This window comes from Erpetoichthys calabaricus, chromosome 13, assembly GCF_900747795.2.
Source record: "Erpetoichthys calabaricus chromosome 13, fErpCal1.3, whole genome shotgun sequence".
In the NCBI taxonomy this organism is placed as follows: Eukaryota; Metazoa; Chordata; class Cladistia; order Polypteriformes; family Polypteridae; genus Erpetoichthys; species Erpetoichthys calabaricus.
In genome coordinates, this window is record NC_041406.2 from 108,625,130 (window position 1) to 108,646,213 (window position 21,084).

The 21,084-nt window shown below is 37.7% G+C and overlaps 1 protein-coding gene across 5 annotated transcripts in view; it reads left to right on the forward strand.

The window, feature by feature from the left end:
- Window positions 1–21,084, forward strand: part of zgc:110045 (uncharacterized protein LOC664755 homolog) — a 462,322-nt gene that overhangs the window by 325,123 nt on the left and 116,115 nt on the right. For all 5 annotated transcript variants that reach the window (XM_028817427.2, XM_028817428.2, XM_028817426.2 and 2 more), the window contains one exon: window positions 8,163–8,298. The gene's annotated coding sequence lies outside the window, so the exon portion shown is untranslated. The remainder of the gene's footprint in view (window positions 1–8,162; window positions 8,299–21,084) is intronic.

Sequence of the window (21,084 nt, forward strand, 5' to 3'; positions counted from 1 at the left end):
CCTTTTTTAATCACTAAGCAGTGCAGATTAATGGCATAGATTTGCAAAAGCATGTCATGACCTAGATTTACATTGAACAGTTACTACTTGTGTGCTCAGTTCTAAAGAAAACTGAAATTTCGGACATAAAAAAAAATCTAAACATTTGTCATATGTATTACTGAATTTATTACCTAATATATCATAAAAAATAATTCAGTCAATATTCATGGCAAATTCTAAAGCCCTTTACAAAACAGTTGCACTTGCATACAGTAATAGAACAATAATAATGATGATGAAGATGATGGACACAGTGATTTCTCTTTCTATCCATGTTTCAAATGTCTGTCTATTTGTATTAGGATAACAGGCAACCAGATTTTCCTGGGGTGTCCTCTGAAATGGACAGTAATTACCATCCAGGCCTGGTTCCTGCATTGCATCCAATGTACAAAACAAAAGCCTAAACCACAGTGACAATTAAGCACTGTAATGACTTATAGATGAAAACAGAGTTATTATAATTATTATATGGTACATGTATGGAGTAACTCACTATTCATATGTTGAAGATTTGACAGTAAAGAATGTCGTGTACAGTGCCAAATATGCATAAATGTTATTTTTTTTTCCCTCTAGGTATTCTACTTAAGTAGCCACTAGGCACTCGTGCTGTCCTGCTTCATTGTTCTGAATCCATTACCGATCAAGTGGCAGCAGTTGTCATCTTTTCTATGAGAATGTCGCTTTTGAATTACAAATCTGGGTCAAATTCTCTGACCCCTTTCTGTCATTAATAATCAGTATACATTAGGATGCAATGCAATCAAACCGTTTGAAAACACAATGTCTGGATTACATTATAAAAATAAATTGCAGCTATTGCATGCAGTGTGAGCTACTTAAAAGATTCCAAGCTTTAAAAGAGAAATTCATAGAGTGTCCTCGGTTCAAATAAGAAAGCAAGCTAAACAAAGAGCAAAATGAGAAAGCAAGAATGTGATTTTCTCTGTCAAATCACATTACAATGACTGGCCATGACTCACTGTTTTGTAAGGGAGTACAGATTTAAGGTATTCTCTTATGTTATAATTTAAAATGGAGCCTTTCATATGAATATCTAAAGCTTTTGTTTTATTTATTTATTTATTTTTACATAAACCTTAATAAAATTAAATTCTGTTCTCAGTGGTCAATAAGACAACATAAAATGTATGATGTATGCACCTGCAGGTGTGTATTGTGCCACCACCATCTACCCAAAGCACCATGATGTTCCAACAATGATGGATGGATTAAAAGCCAGAAGTCTGTATAACCATCAGCATAAAGTGACTCCGTGAGAACCCTAACTACAAAGAGGACTATTTCATTTATGTTAGGTAGAATGCCCAAAGGGGACTGGGCGGTCTCGTGGCCTGGAACCCCTACAGATTTTATTTTTTTCTCCAGCCTTCTGGAGTTTTTTTTTGTTTTTTCTGTCCACCCTGGCCATCGGACCTTACTCCTTTTTATGTTAACTAAGGTTGTCTTATTTTAATTTCTTATTTGTCTTTTATTCTTCTTTTCTTCATTATGTAAAGCACTTTGAGCTACTTTTTGTATGAAAATGTGCTATATAAATAAATGTTGTTGTTGTTGTTGTTGTTATTGTATGTGTTTGTGTGGGTTGTGTGCAATGTATAAAACTGATCTTTAAATAATCTTTAACAAGTTGGTATCCCAGTTTACTGCTGCCCTCATTTCAATTTACAGCACAATACTCTGGCAGGAACATAAAAGACGATTTGTCCAACTCCGATCCTGGAGGGCTCCAGTGGCTGCAGGTTTTCCTTCCTTCGACTTTGTTAATTAGTGACCGATTTCCTCGGTTAATGTCTTTTACCTTCATTTTAACTGCCTTGTTATTCAAGACTCAATCCTTTAAATGTGTTTCTTATAAATAAAAAGGAGATGTGAAGTCAGCCAACAGATGACTAGATAAGTTGGGGCATCAAATTTTGACCAATTCCACTTCAACTTATGTTTGTTAATAAGAAATCGATTTTTGTTTTTATTTACACCAGTTAATTGATCCCATGGCTTTTTGGTGCTCTCATTCCGCCATAGCAGACATTTCCAAAACTGTTGATTTTCCTTTTTTCTTAAGAGCACCATTAAAATGTATTGTGGACTTGAGTGGGTCATCATTACTAAGACCTATTGTATAATGGGCATCACTTAGCTGGTCATTTTGTGGCTCATTTTGCATCCCATTGTTGTTTAGCTGCTAATCAAGGAAACAAAACAATTAAGGGGTCTCAAGATGGGAAAAAAAACAAGTAAATTAAAATGAAGACAAAAGAAGAAGTTAATTTACAGCAACAAAAATTGATCTCTAATTAAGAACAGAATTAGAATGAAAACCTGCAGCAACTGTAGCCCTCCAGGAGTTGGACACCTCTAAAAATATGTCAAAGTTTACATGTAAACTTATGCAATTAATTTTCAATGATATGACTTGTTATTTTTCATTAAATCACATCAACTACCACCCTTTTCTATTCTAAGTCAATGGTTTTCAAACTGAACATTATGGCTTAGCTGACACTATTAAAATCAATTCCACTTTTAAAGAGGGTCTTAAAATTGACTTGTTTTTAAATACACAAATAGGTAACTGAAAATGTTATTCAGTTGTTAGATAAAAGTAGTCAAATATCAATGTAGCTATTGTGACAGATTAAAGGGTCTCCGTGTCCCCTTAAACCCTCAGACCAGACGTCAGACACCAGATAAAAGTCAAAATGAATATTTATTATAATAATAAGTGCACAAAGCACCCTCCACTCCACTATATTCCAATAAATCAATAATCAAATAAATAATCAATACAATCCTCCACTCCCAGACGCGTTGCCACCCTTTCACCCAGCTCAGCTCACTGTCTGGGCTTTCCCACAGTCCTTTTATATCCCTTGACCCGGAAGTGATTCCAACCTTGCAGTCCCTGATTCGTTATCACTTCCAGGTCAGATTAAAAGTCCTTTTCTTCATCCCGGAAGTGTGTCCTGATCACATGACCAGAAGGAACGGCGTGCTTCCGGGTTATAGGGTACGTATAAGTCCTTGAGCCTCCCTGCAGCGTCCTGTGGTGGGCCCCACGGTGTCCAGCAGGGTTGGGAATAAAAACTTCATTGTCCATGATTCCCTGCTGGTCTTCAAGGCACTTCCATGCTACAGAGAGGGCTCCATCTAGCGGCTTGAGGGTATTGGCCAGGATGAACAGCCGGCCATCTCCCACATTATGCATGAGAACAACATGGTGTGCAAACAGCAGGTAGTTTGCAAGGAAACGTAAAAATAGGTTAAAACTGGGACTCAAAAGGACATGCATCGGCTGAAAATGAATCTCCACACTCAGCTGTGCTTTGATTTGGAAAAACAGGAGTGGAATATCACAGATGGAACAGTGAAATCAAAGTCTTCCAAAACTTGCACTGGCTCTGAGAGAGTAGCTCCCTGTCGCTTCCACAACTGACACCAAAGAAATGTGAGTGTAGTAGATGAGAGTTGTCTTAGTTTTGATTAATCAGTCTGCTATTATACAAAATCATTCAGTGATACTATTGTTAGCAGTACTCAAGATGCAAGATCATGCTCCACTTCCATACTTAATAAAGCTGTGGCACCTATTACCACATCCAGATACTGAGAAGTGAAACAGAATAGAGGAGGATTTGTAATGGTTTATAAATATTCTATTACTTATATTTCTGTACAAATGACTAACGGAGATGCAGTATGTGCTGGTGATCAGCAGCTCTAGTCAGGGTATGCTAGACTAAAGTAGTGAGGTTTCAGCCAGGATTTTAAAGATACGACTAAATGGTCATCTCAGGCAGATCATTCCACAGCTTCAGGGGCCCTGTAACTAAAATCTCAAGCTCCCACTGTTACTCATTTAATCCTTGGAATCATAACTAGGGTGCCGTCATGAGATCTCAATGTGTGCTCTGGTTTGTAAGTAATGATAAGTTCAGATAAGTAGGCAGGGTCTTGGCCATTTAAGGTTTTATATGTTAAATTTAACTGGGAGCCAGTGTAAGGACTTATGAACACAACTCCAGTTTTCATTTTCAAGTTTGTATAATAATTAATTCAGCATCATTTTTGACATTTTAACAAAAAGATGCATAAAGAACAATCTGAACAGCCAATGCATTACGCATTGTAGTAGTCAAATCTTCTGAAAGTGTACAAATATATACTGTATATTGTTGATTTGTGTTTATTCTACAGTTATGTAGTATTTTCACAAGCAAATAAAAACTTATTTCCAAATTAACTAACTTTAAAAATAATTTCATTGACTATATATATTTACTTACACTTACTAGCTGTGTAAGCCCATGCTGTAAAAAACCTGGGGTCCTAGAAACTATTGAAATCATCAGAAAAAAAATTGAAATGTAGAGATGTCAGGTAATTGAAAGGAACTGCTCTGGGGGTCTCTCTTCTAGGTTTTGTTGTGCTGACGTGCTTGCATTGCTTGTGTATTAATGGCGGGAGGAAAAGTAAAAGGGATACTGTTTTGCCAATGTGCTTGTCTAGCTTGCGTAAGAGTTTCTTTCTTTTCTCGGCGGTTTTACTTTACAGAGTTACTTTCTTCTTCTGACTCATTAACTTGGGGCCGCTTTGCCGGTTCTCTGAGCTTCATGCTGTAATAGCCTCGCACTTCCGGGCTGGACAAACAGACACACACACTTCCACATGTAGACGTATAGTTTTCTGTTTCCTCGGTGGTGGAGCCCTTACCCTGACCCTGACTCCACCTTGCACTTCCAGGCCGGACAGACAAACACATTTCCATGCGTAGACGTGTATACATATATAAGTGTACCATGAGATGCATTGGTTCTGGCCTTGAGCTGGATATCACACAAACAGGCTTTATCTTCCCAAAACACTGTATTGGAATAAGCAGGTTAAAAAATGGATGTACAGGTTTTACAAAAAATGTGTCTTCATTTATAATGTAATCTGTTCTAATTAGCATGGCCGCCATCTTGTCTTAACCATTGGTGGAGCAAGAATTATTGGCTACAACATAAATACAGTAATAACTGAACAGCAATAATAATAATAATAATAATAATAATAATATACCCCCGTGTCTGTGTGGGTTTCCTCCCACGGTCCAAAGACATGCAGGATAGGTGCATTGGTGATTCTCAATTATCCCTAGTGTGTGCTTGGTGTGTGTGTGTGTGTGTGTGCGTGTGTGTGTGTGTGTGTGTGTGTGTGTGTGTGTGTGTGTGTATGTGTGTGTCCTGTGGTGGGTTGGCGCCCTGCCCAGGATTAGTTCCTGTCTTGCACCCTGTGTTGGCTGGGATTGGCTCCAGCAGACCCCCGTGACCCTGTGTTTGGATTAAGCGGGTTGGAGAATGACTGACTGATAATAATATAGTTTATGTATAATAAAACGTGCAGCATCCCCAGTATTTATCCTGGAAGAACATCACTTTTAGCATCACCTAATTCTGAAAGAGTTCCTCTCACTGTAACTCTTTGCTTCCTGTGTATTATCCAATTTTGTAACCACCTACAGACTGTGCCCTGAATTCTCAATTTTTTTAGTTTGATTACTTTCTATCATGTTGTACCTAATCAAAAGTCTTCAGAAAACAAGATAACATCATATGCATTTCTCATTGTATGCTTTTGTTGCTTCCTCATAGAATTCTGGCATGACATTCCCTGTCTGAACAAATGTTGTCTGTTACTAACACACCAGTTCTTGACATGTTCTGCTTAATCATTTCCTTAATAATTGCTTCCATTAATTTACCCATGATACACATTAAGCTTACTGACCTATAGTTACTTGAATCAGCCTGATCACCCTTCTTATATAATGGATACTACTTGCTAGCCTCCAGTCTTAATCAATAGTCAATATCCCTTAGTATCCAGAGATTTTGCAATAAAAAAAAATATATATATATATGCCCCCGTGTTTTTATATACTCACTATCTTTCTTAAATATGTGAAAATAAATGTTATCTGGTCTTAGGTATTTATTAGATTTCAGCCTGTTTAATCTAAGCAGTACTTCTCCCTCACAATTTCCAAACACTAAGTACCTCCTTAATAGTCCCTGCTACTGCTTGGAGCTTGTTCACTTCTTTTCTTGCACAAAAGCTTTAATACAATGTTCATATTCAAAGCATTTGTTATTTCACTTTCTGCATCCTCTCTCTGCCTTCACCATTCCTAATACTCTTTACTTCCTCCCTGAGTTTTCTTTTACTTCTAAAATATTCAAAGATACTCTTTGGGGGTGGAGGTCTATTTGCCTTTTCTGTAATATTTCTCAACATGATAGACATATATTAAAGGATAGACAGAGGCAGTAGACAGATAGGTAAGTTATTATTCCTTTGAGCAACTTATGTAATACATTTATAATACATTAAAACAATACTGAGAGTTTTTCAATAACATGTTTAATTAGTTGATTGTGTTTCCTTTTGACCAGCTAAGTACAGTTTTACATATTTCCATAAATACACCTTTAATAATGCTCAGTGCGCTAGGTTATTATTTGCAATTGAGAGCAGATAAGCTCATTTACAGGCAGATTTCAGTCCTGTGCTCTGGAGAGATAAGTGCTCAGCAGACTTATCCATTAGTGCCACTTTATCTGATTAGCACTTCCAGAATGACTCGCTCAGCCTTTTCCCCCATGTACCAGATCTACTTTAGGTCATTAGTTCTTGTCAGTGCAGCCATTGCACCAATCACATTGCAAATAGACGAACCATTAACCTAGCAGGCAGAGCTGAGCAGTAAAATGTGCTGACTAATTAATGATATTGAGCTCAGCTTCATTTATTTTCCTGTGGATGCTGACAGTGTCAGCAACTGAATTCCTTATTCACTGTAGTTACAGTGCTTCCTGTTAAGACCTATAGGCACATTGGAAACATAAGATCTATGGAATCCCATGGTGTTTTTGAAAATGTTATGGCAGTATTGAGAAGGATTACATAGACAGACAGACAGAGAGATAGACAGACAGATAGATAATTTGGCATACATTAAATGGCCTGTTAGATTTTAGCTGCCTTTCTTGCCTTTAACAGGCTACACCTACTTTATACTACAGACAGTAAACATTTTTGGTACATTGAGTGTTAGTAAGAAAGCAGAATGACCAAAGGTATAATTGAAATTCTGAAAATCAGAACATGATTTTTTTTTTTAACTAATAGTATCTGTCTATCACCATTAATCAAGAGGAATGCTAGAGTACAAAGGAAATGTTGGGGTGCCAACAAGGCCACCCAGTTTACTTGAAATAATAAAGCAAATAAAATAACGGGAGCACAATGGCACCATATGAACAGAAAATGCAATTGGCCGTTAGCTGGAGTAAATATACTGTGAGGAACAGTCAGGCTTCATGGTTCAAGCTCAGTCTAACGGGTTGCTCATCTCCCAAATGAGCGCCCTGCTCTTATAGTTCGTGAACCAAAAGAGGTGGGGCCGGTTGCCCTCATTGGATGTCTTCTCAGACCTTTGGGTAGAAAAAGAGACAAAACAATCAGTAATCATGCCTCCTAATGTCCTGGAGTGATGGTGCTTACTTCTAACCAGCCCGGAAGGTGGCCCTCTGACACACATGTGTGACAATTTCTCTCTGTCATGTTTCATGTATACAGCTGTATTCACACCAGTGTATATTTGTCTGCCAGTGCATACCCCTATTTGTCAGAACATCTTATGAATGTCACCTTGAGTTGAGCAAGTCATGTTTCCTCCTGAAACAGTATTTTCACACTACACCCAGCTTCATTCATCAAAATTTAAACAAAGTTTCAATAGTAAATGGATTCCCCATTATTTGGGAATGTGTTATCATTTTGCTTTTTATATTATTCATTTGAAAGTTTTATTTTGCCATCTTTTGGTAACCCAAAGTTTCACAATTAATCCACTTTCTTTACTAGCACCAGCTGAAGTATGGACTCAAAAAGAACAGGTTGCCAACTTCAAGGAACAGAAAGTTTAATCAGTTGGAATGAGGGCTTATATAAATAAGAATAAAAACGTTTTTGAAATAAGAATGACATTTTAAATGATATTTCAAACATAGGGTAGGGATTTTACAACTATACTTTTGTTTTCCCTGAAGGTGTCCTCATACAATTTGTGTTGGAGCTCAGAAGAGAACTTTTAGAAAAGCTTCTTCCTCCCTTGGCTGAGAGGTGGGATTACGCCATTGGTGTCCAAGGATTTCTCCTTCTCAGAAGTACAGTAGGGCTGGATCTGTAAGTACTACAATATTATTCCACTGTAATGTACTGTTGACCTAGGTCATGAGAGCTATAAAAGAACCCTCCTTTGACCCAAACTGCTCCCAGGTGCCATGTTAGAAGCAGTTCATCCTGATAATCTCCACATGACAGCACCAATGAGAGATGATTTAGCTAGTTTCTAATTTGAATTGGTCCACTGCTGCTGCTGTCCCACTAATTAGCAAAGGAATTCAAGAGGCTGTTAATTGATTTGCAACAAAGAGACAGCTGTGCACCCCAGATGTGTGCGCTTCACACGTGTGTCTGCCGGCTGCAGTGGGGAGTCCCCTTCAGTCCTCGCCAGAACTGATGCCACTGCACACAGTGTTGAAGCCCCAGAGGGGGCCACATGCAGTCTGTCACTGCCGATGAGTTACTCTCTGCAAAGCCTTTGCCACTCTCCACGTGCTTCAGCTGTAGCATCAAATTAAAAAATGCCTACATCCAACCTTTCATTTTTTATCCTTTGTCAAGTTTAGTTTAACCCAGACCACCAAAACTGGAAATCCAATTGTGTGTCCTTCCTTGACTGTTGTAAAAACAGTGCTGTACTGTGCAAAAGTTTTAGGCCAACCAAGAACATTTTTAAAGATATGTATTTGGGCATTGTTTATTCACTTGTAAAAGCATTATAGGATAGTAGAATTAATAAAAAATAAATGTTGATGCAATATAAGAATTTCTTGCATTTTTCAAATTTCTATTAATGTTTTTTTAGAGTGCTGAAACAACACAGATTCGGTTTTCATACCTCTCCTTGAGGCATCCCAGCCATTTCCATGAATTTGTTCTATTTCACCAATAGCACACATAATTCAAATTAATGAGGCAGTAAAGAGATAATTAGGAGTAGTAGTAGTAGTAGTAATGCAGTTTAACAAATCAATGGTGCCACAGGATGAGAGACATTGAGGTTTCTAAGCTAACAAACTTTGACAGACAGAAAATCATAGCTGATATCAACAAGACTAAAGGCAGTGAACAGTAGAACCCCAGTTTGGACTTTGAAAATGTGGTGTTCAAGCAGTTAGAAAGAAATTTGAACAAACTAGACAGACTGAAAACAAAAATACCTGTCTGAATCCAAGAAACAGTGCGCAAAGGTCACCAATGCTTGCTCAGCGTGTGACCGAATCATCTGGGACCAAAATACATGCTCTGAGCATGTGAAGATATGTTATAATAATAAAATAATAATAATTCCTTACATTTATATAGCACTTTTTTCACTACTTCTGGAGTGGCCGTCAGAGTCCAGATCAACAATCCAACTTTTCGACTTTTTGTTTGGACTTGACAAAGGCTGTTCACTCATGATCCCCATGCAACCTGACAGAGCCCTAGCAATTTTGCAAAGAATGAAGAAAAGCTGCAGTATGAAACAGATGTGCAAAGCTGATAGGGACAGACCTGTGCAAACAGACTCAAGTCTGTCATGGCTGCCAAAGGTTCATGTACTTAGTACAGAATGGAGCGGGTTGAATACTTAAGTGATCAATTATTTTGTGTTTTATATTTGTGATTAATTTTAGACCACTTTGCAGAGACCCGTTTTCACTTTGACATTAAGGATTTGTTTTCTGCTGATTGGTATAAATAAATAAATATACTGTATAAAACAAAGAAATAAATAAATATACTGTATAAAACAAAGAAATGTAAAACATTCAAATAGTTGAATACTTTTTATAGGTTGTGTGGAATCGCATGGATAGGGAAAAAACACAAAACAGCCAGTCAAAGGAAGAGCTCTGAAAAATGAGAACTTACCACAGAATGTAACCCCTTCAAAAGCAAATATAGATGGGCAGTAGTTTCATTTTTTATGTGTTTAACAAGGCAGAAACTCTATAAGAATAAAAGATAAAAAAAAAGGTGTGCCTTTCTTCTACATGTGCACAATGGACACCTGTAAGCTTTAAACAAAGCCAGGAATTAAGGGCACATTGTACCCAGAAGGCAACATATCATATAGCTCCATAATTCAGTATGAATGTTAAGATTAGACGAATTTAGTAAGGAGGTGTTCAGTGGCTAAATTGTTCAAGGTAAGAGTGCACGTTTTTCTTGCTTATATCTAAATGGAGTGCTGGCTAAACACATCTGGCATGCAGGTAGTGTTTTATTATGTATTGTACGTATTGATTTGGCCTCTTTTTAATGTCTCATACCTTGAGTGTTGCAGTGTCTATCGCACACAATATTAAAAAAAAAAAGTACAGTTCATACTTATCACTGCCTTTAGGTGGTGCTATGACATGTTTTATGCATGCAGTCTCAAACCTGTTTAATTCAGGGTGGCATTTTCTGTTGAAAATTCTGAAACTTTTATTATAAAATATATTTATCACATCCTCTGCATTGTATATTCTGACTGGAAAAGAATTTGGTGAGTTATAGATAGTCCAGACCATGTTTCCATGGCAACCACTGACGCAAAACAATGCACGCCAAATGTGAAACGTACTATTAAAGTCTTTAGACGCACGGAAGTGTGTTGTTACCAGTGTATGTTATTAACTTTCTGGCTGGTGATTGAAAATCCATCCTTCCATTCATTTTCTAACATGCTTATCCATGCTTGTGTACTTTCTTAATATTCCTCATCTATCAGTGGTGTCTTACATCACTTTTGGCAAAAAAAAAAAATAATAATAATCTGAAATGAAAAATTAGAGGACATTATGCTAAAAAGAAAAATGCCTTAGATTTCCCAGAATTCCACTCACTGCCAGAGTCTGTCCTATCATTAGTTTCAGCTGTTTCTACTGTAGCATTTTTAGGTGATTTAATATTAAAATATCCTTTGTTTGGGCCATGACCTATAGCATGCAGCATGTTAAAAAATGGCATAATTCTTTAATTCTTTTAACATCAATTAAGAACTGCTTTAAGGTATCAATCAATCTTTATACAATGTACATACAATACATAGTAACACAAACACAAATAATTACATACCTTTTAAAATCCAATTAAATCAAATCTGTGTTCTATGGGGCTTTGTATCTTGAGAAGTCAAGCTACCCTTACCTCCAAATACTAGAATAATTTTATGGTCGTTACTTTAATGCTTATTGAGAAATAAGAGGCTTAAGAAAAAACAGTACTTTTCCTTAAGCTAAATTAACTGTTCTGTATCAGTTTCTGTTTGTCAAGTTTATGATTTGTCCTCCAATGCTCTGCACTGTCTTTGTACCTGCCCCTTAGTCATTTAAGGGACAAAGTATCTGCTTCCATCCTGGCAAATATTATGACAAACTAGCCAAAGTATGTGCCATTGCCCTTGTAGAATGAGTTAAGGTTAAAAAGCAAATGTTTGTGTTTTTTAAATGTTGATGCTTTTATCAATGCTCGCTTCTCAACTGCAATCTTTGTGGGTCCAGGCAGTCTACCACAAAATGGCTCATATTTGTCCAGGATCAACTTCTCAAAGGCCTTCATGATGTGAGATGTAAGTACCACTGGTTGGTAGTCATTTGTCGAAGTGGCGCCTGCCTTCTTTGGAACAGGAACAATGCAAGGTGTTTTCCACAGCAGTGGCACTTCCTGGAGCCTTAGGGACAGACTGAACAGGTGACAGAGGTCATCACAAAGGTGATCAGCACAGGCCTTAAGAACTCAAGGACTGCCTCCATCTGGTCCTGCAGTTTTTGCTGTGTGTGTGTGTGTATGTGTGTAGCTTCCTCAGTTTTCTCCTTACTTGGTCTTCAGTTATGAGCAGTTCACACTGATGGTCAGAGGTGGACTTGTCACTGGCCATTCCAGATGACGTGGTAGGGATGGTGTGGGGAGACTGGTCTTTGGAAGAAGGGGGCAGTGGGAGAGAAAATCTAATAAAAAAACTGGTTCAGGGTATTAGCTTTGTCTGCATCCCCTTCCAGCACCTGAGCCCTAGATTGCTTGAGTCCCGTAGTTTTATCCAGTACTTTCCAGACATCCTTCATGTTATTCTGAGTGACTTTGTTTTCCATTTTAGTTTTGTAAGCATACAATACACAAAACGAAAACAAGTAATCCTCTTCACAGAGCTAGATGGCCAACCAAAAGAACAAACTACTTGAACTCCATGGCAACTCTCAAGGAATAATGCAAGAATACATTATACCATCATCTTAATATAGGACTACCACAAAGAAGGATACAGATTTGTTAAAATATATCAAAAACAAAGTAGAAACTTAACATAAATAAAAAACAATAATAATAGTTGTCACAGATGGCCAGGGTTCTTGCCCGGTTCTTGAAGACACCTCTTCGCTTAGAGAACCGGAGGAGAAAGCTCTGTCTTCTGCCTCCAGCTCCCAGAGTACTGTCTGCTGGCTCCTTTTATAGGTTACCCGGAAGTACTCCAGGTGCTTGATGACCTACTTCAAGGCAGCACTTCCAAGAAATGGTGAAAAGATCACCCATACAGGCTCAAGAGCAGCTGCAGCACCCCCTGGCGGCGCCCCCGGTTCCCAACTGGGTTGTAAACAACTCCATCTCCCATGAAGCCCTGCGGGAGTCAGAGGCACCGCTGCTACCCATGAGGGCTGCCATATAGTGTCCCTGGTCCTCTCAGTGAAGTCCATCAGCTAATTATAGAATCACAGCAAGATTTTAGAAAAGGAGTCAGAAAACGTAGACTTAGTCAGAGTCCTGGAGCCCTCGGCCAACAAGTCACCTTCTCTCCATTGGTCATTCTACAGCTGAATCAGTGCTGGGCTGGCCAATCTGATGGAAGAACCCTTCTACCCGATGATTCCTCCAGCACTCCTTTATCTGAGACGACTTTTCCAACATGTTGGAAATATCCTTTATCCTGGATTTTAAGATGATCCAGCTTTATTATACATGCAAAATTTCATTAGGATTAAATCAGCTGTTTAGGAATAATACAAGATATTTGGGTTTCCCCCATTACAACTCCTGTCCGCAATAAAAAGCTTGAAACACCATATTGCCTACATTTTAAGATGAACTAACAGTAAATTATAAGCAAAATTTAAATTTGAACATAAGTTTGCCAGTTTTTGCGTGATTGGCGAAAAGATAAACAAATGCAAGATGCGATCTGAGGCTTGAAATGAGGTTCTTAGTGTGCAAAGTGGATAAATAATATCAAGTAAGGCTAAAAAATTTCAAAAGAGAAACAAAGGGTATTATAATTTTATTTACATTTTGATTTCAAAAACAAAAATGACCTCTCAGGGTGCTTAAAACCATTAATTGGCGTGCCCATCCTGTGGAACAACTGACATAAACCTTTGTGTTTTTTTGTGTTTTATCCATTGAATTGGGGGTCTACATGCATGAATACTAATCAACCATTCAGTCAAACTATCAATCAGTCCGTTTTTTTTTTTTTATGTAATGCCGGAAACTGTTAATTCATTACAAGACCTTACCGTACACTTGCAGACCTTCATTATACTTCAAAATCAAGGCTTATTATCTGAGAGGAAGTGACAAAAACCTGCAGATACAGTGTGAAAACCAGAACAGATTTTGTAATTATATGGGTATTAAGTAGACAATATCAGATTCTGACAGAGTAAGATGAAGCCCACCTATATTGTGATTTATGTTGCTTCGGTAGCTGCTTATTTTTTCTCTTCCTTCAGCTGGGATCTATTGTACTGTGTCTAAGGTGACTAGAATACACTCTATTTATTAAGCTAGTTGGCATGCTGACATGGAGCTGTGTGTTTTTAAAACACTGCCAGCCAAGAGCATCTGGAAGCTGCAGGGAGCATGAGAAGACCCTTAATTCAGATGAGCCTGCATGAACAATGTTGTAATATGAGGTTTCACCGAATGCATCATAAGGACATCAAGTTGTTGTTTAGTGATTAGGCTGCTCGCCTTTCCTAGTGACTGACAGTCCTCATGTGTTCAAAATAATACAAAAGGAGTGTTGTTATATCAGGAGAATGGCAAATCTTGATACATTAAAATAGAAGTTAAGGAGTAAAATAGAGACATGAGTGTTAGATTATATAAAGGTTAGGTTTTGTTTATAGGGCTCATGAACATCATTAAAAAATTCCACACTGTGTGGAGTTCACATATCCTCCCTGTAATCATCTGATTATTTCATGTTCCCACATTTCAAAGTGAAGCGGCTCGATTGATTGATTGATAGTTGTAATTTGTGTCAGTGTGAATGTTATGCCACGGTTTGACTTTACCTAGGAACTAGCTGAGCTACCCATCCAAGATGGGTTTAGAGCTAAAAGATACTCTAACACTAAGCTATAAATAACATTATCTATTAAAATGATAGTCTTCTTGTTGAGGAATGTTGAGCACTAAACTTTGTTTTTGTTATAGAAGATTTTACACCACTTCACTTTTGTTTAAACATTAAATATGATACAAATCAATTTTTGTCTTATTCCATATTTTATGACCGCATCCTTTGCTCCACGTCGACTTTTCTGTCGTGTGGCCTTTTCCTCTCTCTTTTGCATTTATGCACCTCTGTTATTGCTCTGGTATTCCTTCTATGCCGTATAGTCATTTGCTCAGCTGTTTCGTTATCCCGTGCCACAAATGTACCTCTGATATTCATTTTTTGTCACGTGACCCGTTTCTTGGCTGTTTCATTATCCCATGTCACAACTGCAGCTCTGGTATTTTTTTTCTCAGCTGTCTGACTATTTTCTCAATTAACATTTTTTTTAAATAGCCACCATGGTGCATATTCTTCTTAATACTCATTACCCCTCACTTCGTGAATGGATTGAGCATTCATGCACGCCAAGCATTCGGACATTTCATGCTGTCGATAATCATCTCCGCTCCTGGTCGCTTGTTCTAATTGCCTCCCTTTCTTGTTCAGCCAGCTCGGGCTTACTTCACCTCATCCTCATGGCCCTCCAACGTATATCTGTTGACTAACCCTGAATTATGGTTTACATGCACACGCAGAAAGACAGGAAAACAGACACTTTAATATATACTTAGATGGTTCCTGCTGCCATGCTTATCTGGATGCTTGCATAGCAGTCCAAAAGGATTAAATTAGTAATGCAAGTGGCAGAACTTTTTGGAATGGTTCTGCCTTCAAAAACATGGAATATGTATAGTGTTGTGTCATTTCTGTACCTTTTTTGAACAGTTTTGCTTTTCCCTTACTTTTAAAATTAGTAATGCTATATGGGTTATGTCTTCGCAATGCCATTTTGATTTGTTATTACTTACCTCATTTTTTGCAGTTGATTAATGCCATCTAGTTTATGGTTGCTGACGCATGAATATTATCTTTGTTGTATGTGTCATCTTGACACTAAAAGTATAATTCTAAAAGGCAGATTACAGCATGAAAGAGTACAATGGATCAAAAGATGAAAAATACAGCACAAAAACAAAGATTGAGCTATTATCAGAACTATCAAACTAACATGCGTCTAAGCCAAATTAATAAAATAAAATGTCAAAGTGAAAGTTTATAAATTTGCAGTCCTTGACCATGTTTCAAAGTGTTAACCCAGTATAAATACTCCAGCTGCATCACACAGCAAGACCTCTGGGAGTGTGCCCCCTAACAGGTTGTCATGCTGTGGCAAAGGCACCAGAAAGTGATATTTCCCAAACATAAAATGTCCATCTCAGTATTTCTAAAACATGACCTGATAATACAATTAGTAGTCTAAATGCAATGAATGTTGTTAATAAAAAAATAAACTAAAATTGTTTATCTTACAATTCAAAACCAAAATAAATTAGTACAGACTAAAGAAAAATGCATCCATCCCAGAATAAATTAAGAAATCATGATTTAACTTAGCACGTGGTATTTTAAGTTGGTGACAGATGTCATAACCATATCATTTTTTCATTAAAATAAAAACAATTCTTCATTAGTTAAGGAAAAAGGGATGTCTCAGTTCTGGTCAGCACTTTTGCTTTCAGCTTGTTTTTGACTGCAGTGTTTGCCTCGCATGTTGATTTGGTTATTTTAGAACATTAGTCTTATGTATACTATATCAATCCTCTGTCTGTTTAACTGTTCCTTTCCTCCAGCCCTCTGAGCCCTCTTATCTCCCAGTCCTGTTTTCTCAAATTGTCCAGCAGAGAAGCTACGTACTTCCAGTTTGACTAAAAAAATGAGAAGGCAGTAGATCAAGTTTTTTTTTTCCGTTTGACTGTGTAGCCATCTTAAATAACACTTGGTCACGTGTCTAGCAACCATGTAGCATTACAACTGTCACCATGCAGAAAAGCAGTATGCATGAAAACTAGAAAAAAATTGTAGCACTCATACATGGACAAACACAAAATACTCACAGCATGATAACACTGAAATAATTGTAAATAAAAAGATAAAAGAGCAAAACACTGAAGATTTCCACCGCCTCCAGTCTTAAGCTGACCTCAAGGTTATGTGGCCAGAAGGGACAGTCCCCTCATCAATAACGATTAATAATGGCTAGAGCAATCTCCTTCAGCTTTCTTCTGTGGTGTTACTGTTTAATTATGCTTCTTCCCTTCTGTAAAGAGAGTAGAGCACTACAATCTTTTTAGTGATTTAATTTCTTACCTTAGGTTTCACATTAGTTTGTTTTAAAGGTGTTAATTTTGGTTACTATCTTTAATTTTATTATTTAGATGACACCAGTTTGGTGGAATGTCATTACATCCCTGGTCTTGTTAGATTTGACACCGCAGGGATTTCTGTTATAAATATGGTGTCACATAGCATGACCAGTGTCTCTTCTTTCATCAGCTCTCTTGGTGTTAGTTGGCTTATTTGCCAAGTAGGCCCTAACGTTAGATTTCCTTAGATTTGACTTCTACATGGTTCTCTCATACTATGTTTTTGTTCCTTTTGTTTTGTGCACATTTACCTACTGACTTCCCAGGTTTGTCCTTGGCTTATTCACTCAGTTTATTGACCTTTTCCTGGTGATACTTTCTTGTTCGCAATAATCCTAAGGCACCTTTAAGTAGCATCTTTAACAAGCATGCTTTGAGAAATCAGGTTTTTCCAGCCTTATCCCCAGACTTGTTTCAGTACAATATGTCAAAGTTGTTGCGAGGACCGAGTGTTTCAGAAAATGAATGGCAATTTTTATTAGCAAATGACAAAGGAAGAATAACTACAGTGAGAATCACAAAAAATTACACAGACAAACACAAAGTAAACTTTCCTTTGCAATGCAACATTGAGATTAGTGGGCTTAGAAAATTAATTGGTGACACATTGGTTTTCACTGCTGCTTCACTATGACATGTCATTTTAACAATTAATTAATATTAATATTTAGATATCACCAAAATGATGAAGTTTGGCTTAACTGTAAGCTCTCTCAGTTTTACATTCAAAAAGATCCAGATATTAAAGGTGGCTCTACAGAGATCTAAACCTGAAGGTGGCATGGCACTATCTAATTTTCAATAACTATTCCACATATATAGTAGATACGATGACGTGTCAAAATTAAAATTCAAATCAAAATTATACTTCAGATATCTAAAGCATAATTCATCACATTTTTTAAAAGCTTTTGTAATTTCACAGTTTATTAGTGCATTACTAGTGTGACATGTTCACATTCTACTCTTAGGATAAAGCTTTTGATTTTACTAGTCAGTCCATATCCTCATCCTCCCCTTTAGTGACTGAAAACTGCGGTTCCTGCCTAGATTTGTTAAATTTACTCCATGTGGCAGAGTGATGAGTAGAACTTCTGTGTTTCCAGAATGAGAGTAGCTGGTTGTGGTGAATTTGGCAATGTAGTTTGGGTAATCCTTAGGGATTTCCCACAGGAAATATAACAGTCATAACCAATTAATAGACAATTTGAGATACTCTGGAATGATTACTGTATATAATTTAACTGGCTAGAAGCAGCTGGGAACTCTCCAGATTAAGTCATAGGAAGTTTCTAGGCCTGGTCAGCCCACCCCTGCGTTTCATGTGAGGAAATGCAGAATGAAAATTACATTGATTATCTTCTGGTTACATTTAGAATTTGAGTGTTGTGTACGGACATCTTGCCTGAAGAAGGGGCCCGAGTTGCCTCAAAAGCTTGCATATTGTAATCTTTCTAGTTAGCAAATAAAAGGTGTCATTTTGCTTAACTTCTCACTACATCCATAATGGCTAACACGGTACAACATCCTACTACTTTGAATGATATGTATAACTTTTTCTTAGCAATAGGGCATGAGTTGACCTTTTTTGTCGATCTAGACTCTTGATTCAAGACTTAATACTGGAGAGGGTATTTCAAGGTCACCTCAAAGATCACACATGGCATAATGAGGGTATGGGGAGATGGAGCCTGGATTCTTTTGAGACCCTTCAGTACTTAGGCAGTTGTCCCAAAACACATAACTTTGATTCCTTGACTGTAAAAACAGAGTGAGATTTTATTCATATCCAATCACTTTAGCGATGATTTTACTTGCGTGTACATTATTAAATCTACATTCATTATATTCATTAGAAGAAGCATGAACCTGCCATTCCTTCATCATCACAAGGCTCATACTTAAGTAGATACTTAGATGATTTGTTATTCAGTCTTAAGGCACAGATCCCAATATAGTCCTCCAGGGCGCTGGGTCCCTAGCAGAGGTCATCCAGTGTGGATGGTTCAACATGTAACAATGCTAGCAGTGGGCATTGGTTGGAGAGGTTTTGAGGTTTCCCTGAGGACTCAGAGAGCATTAAACCACAATGTGTCTGGTCTCTTGATGTCACTGTAGCACATATCAAGGCCATCCCATCAGTGTCTGGAATTCTTTATAGAAACGATGGGATTTCTTACGGAGATCATCACTGGTAAGATTTTCTGTGCGCTTCCTTCTGATGGTGTATCCCATCAGACGGTGCTCCAGTATATGGTGTATGGCGCAGAGCCTCTTATAGTGTGCCTTGGTTCCTGCTCAGGTCTTACTCATGTAGTAAAGTGCGAGTGGTGCATCAGGTTAAAAGATGTTTGTCAGTAATGTGGAGTTCTTCGTCTTCTTCACAGCATCCCTAAAATTTGGCGAAGGATGCCCAAATAACCTGTGCATTTCTGTTGATCTCTTTGTCAAAATTGTTGAGTATCATGAGGAGTTGTCCGAGATACAGTAGATATCTTTGGTGCCCGCAATGTTGTCATTGTTCAGTGTCACTGAATTGGCATCACTAATGCAGTTCCTTGTCAGTTATGTGTGGAGCGATTGATGTGCATTCAAAGGGATTTTGCCAGGCTGGCAAAACATACAGGAGGTACCAACTTCATAATGGATGGCAGTACAATACTGAGCATACTCATACAAACAGTCACATTCACTGACACCAAGCTAATGAGGGGGCTCACAAAAACACTCAGATGTCACTGGTACAAGAGTACCATTGGCATAAAAACTTGCAGAACATGCAAAACCCATAAAGCTATACCCATCACCTCACTGCGCCACCCCATGTATGAGATGTTAGCAACAAAGCAAAAAAGAAAGGATTGATGAGTTTCCTCTGCTGTTGTCCAATCAGTTCATCGTGGCTCACTACACATGAGTTACCCCAATCAGAGACTCAGCAGAATTCATTTCTGATAATTGATTTTTCTTTCTAATTCTGTTTCCATAGCCTGTATGCACAGGGATTAATTAATTGGCAAACTATAAGAACTGCTAACAGCCACATTTTTTGCTGCCTCATCTCTCAAACTTTGTCATGCTTGTGTAGTCCTCATAAAAACTCTCCTTCTCTTTTTCTCCTTTCAGTCTTTTACACCAGTTCTTTGCATTTAAGCGAGGTCTGGAGCTATGACAAGTCCACGTTTTATAAAAAATGTCCCTAGACATTTACAATATGTGTAAGCTGCTTTTTATATATTTTACCAAACTGTCAGTCTTTCCAATGCAGGAGCCAAATATTGGGCATACATGCATAAAGTACAGGACTCCTGTTGGCATCGTCATAGATTTTCCTTTTTATCTTGTTTTTCTTTTGCTATCTGAAGCATTACCTCTGCCAATATAGTTTAGGTCATTGTTCTTAAATTCAAATTAAATTGGTCAACATCTGTGGTTTCTATTTAGACTGTAAAGCATATGTGTTTTTTCCAGTATTCCGTTTTGTTTCCTATAGCCATTGGAGAGTTCCTGCTTCTTGATTTATCCTTACCCATTAGTAAACGCTCATCATTTCCAGCGTACTCTACAGTACGGTGTAGTAGATGGCAGTGTGTAGAACCCTGATGCACAGATACACTTTTGTTTGCGTAAAATCATTCTTGTCTGCACGGGGACATTTATGATAGATGTCTTTTATTAATTTCTGTTGTGATGCTAAATGTTGCATACGACTTGTAAATATTTTGTATGTCTTTATTTGTAACTTAGACAAAGCAATGTAATATTAGTGTTACATTACAGATAACAGCACCAATGGTTTAATGGTTTAAAAACCCCTTCCCCCCCTTTAGGACCGAGACTCTTTGAATTTTACGACAGGATTTGGGTTACAAAAACGTGCTACCACAGAAAAATGGTTGGAAAACACTGCTCTACCTACACCTGTGCTCCTGGCATGCTAAAACAAATCCCTGTAGCAGCTATCTCGCTTAAAAACTGAAACCGTGCATGACTTGGATGGTTATGTTGTGTTCTTGGCAAAAATTGGCAAAGATACTACAAATCAGAATAATGGGTAGTGATAATTATTACACTTCTATTTCGTATAAGTTTGTCATTATATTAGGGCAGTCAGTACTGTAAGCTGTCTGGCAGGCCGGTGAGCTAAATACAGAGGTACTAGAGACTTATTTTGGT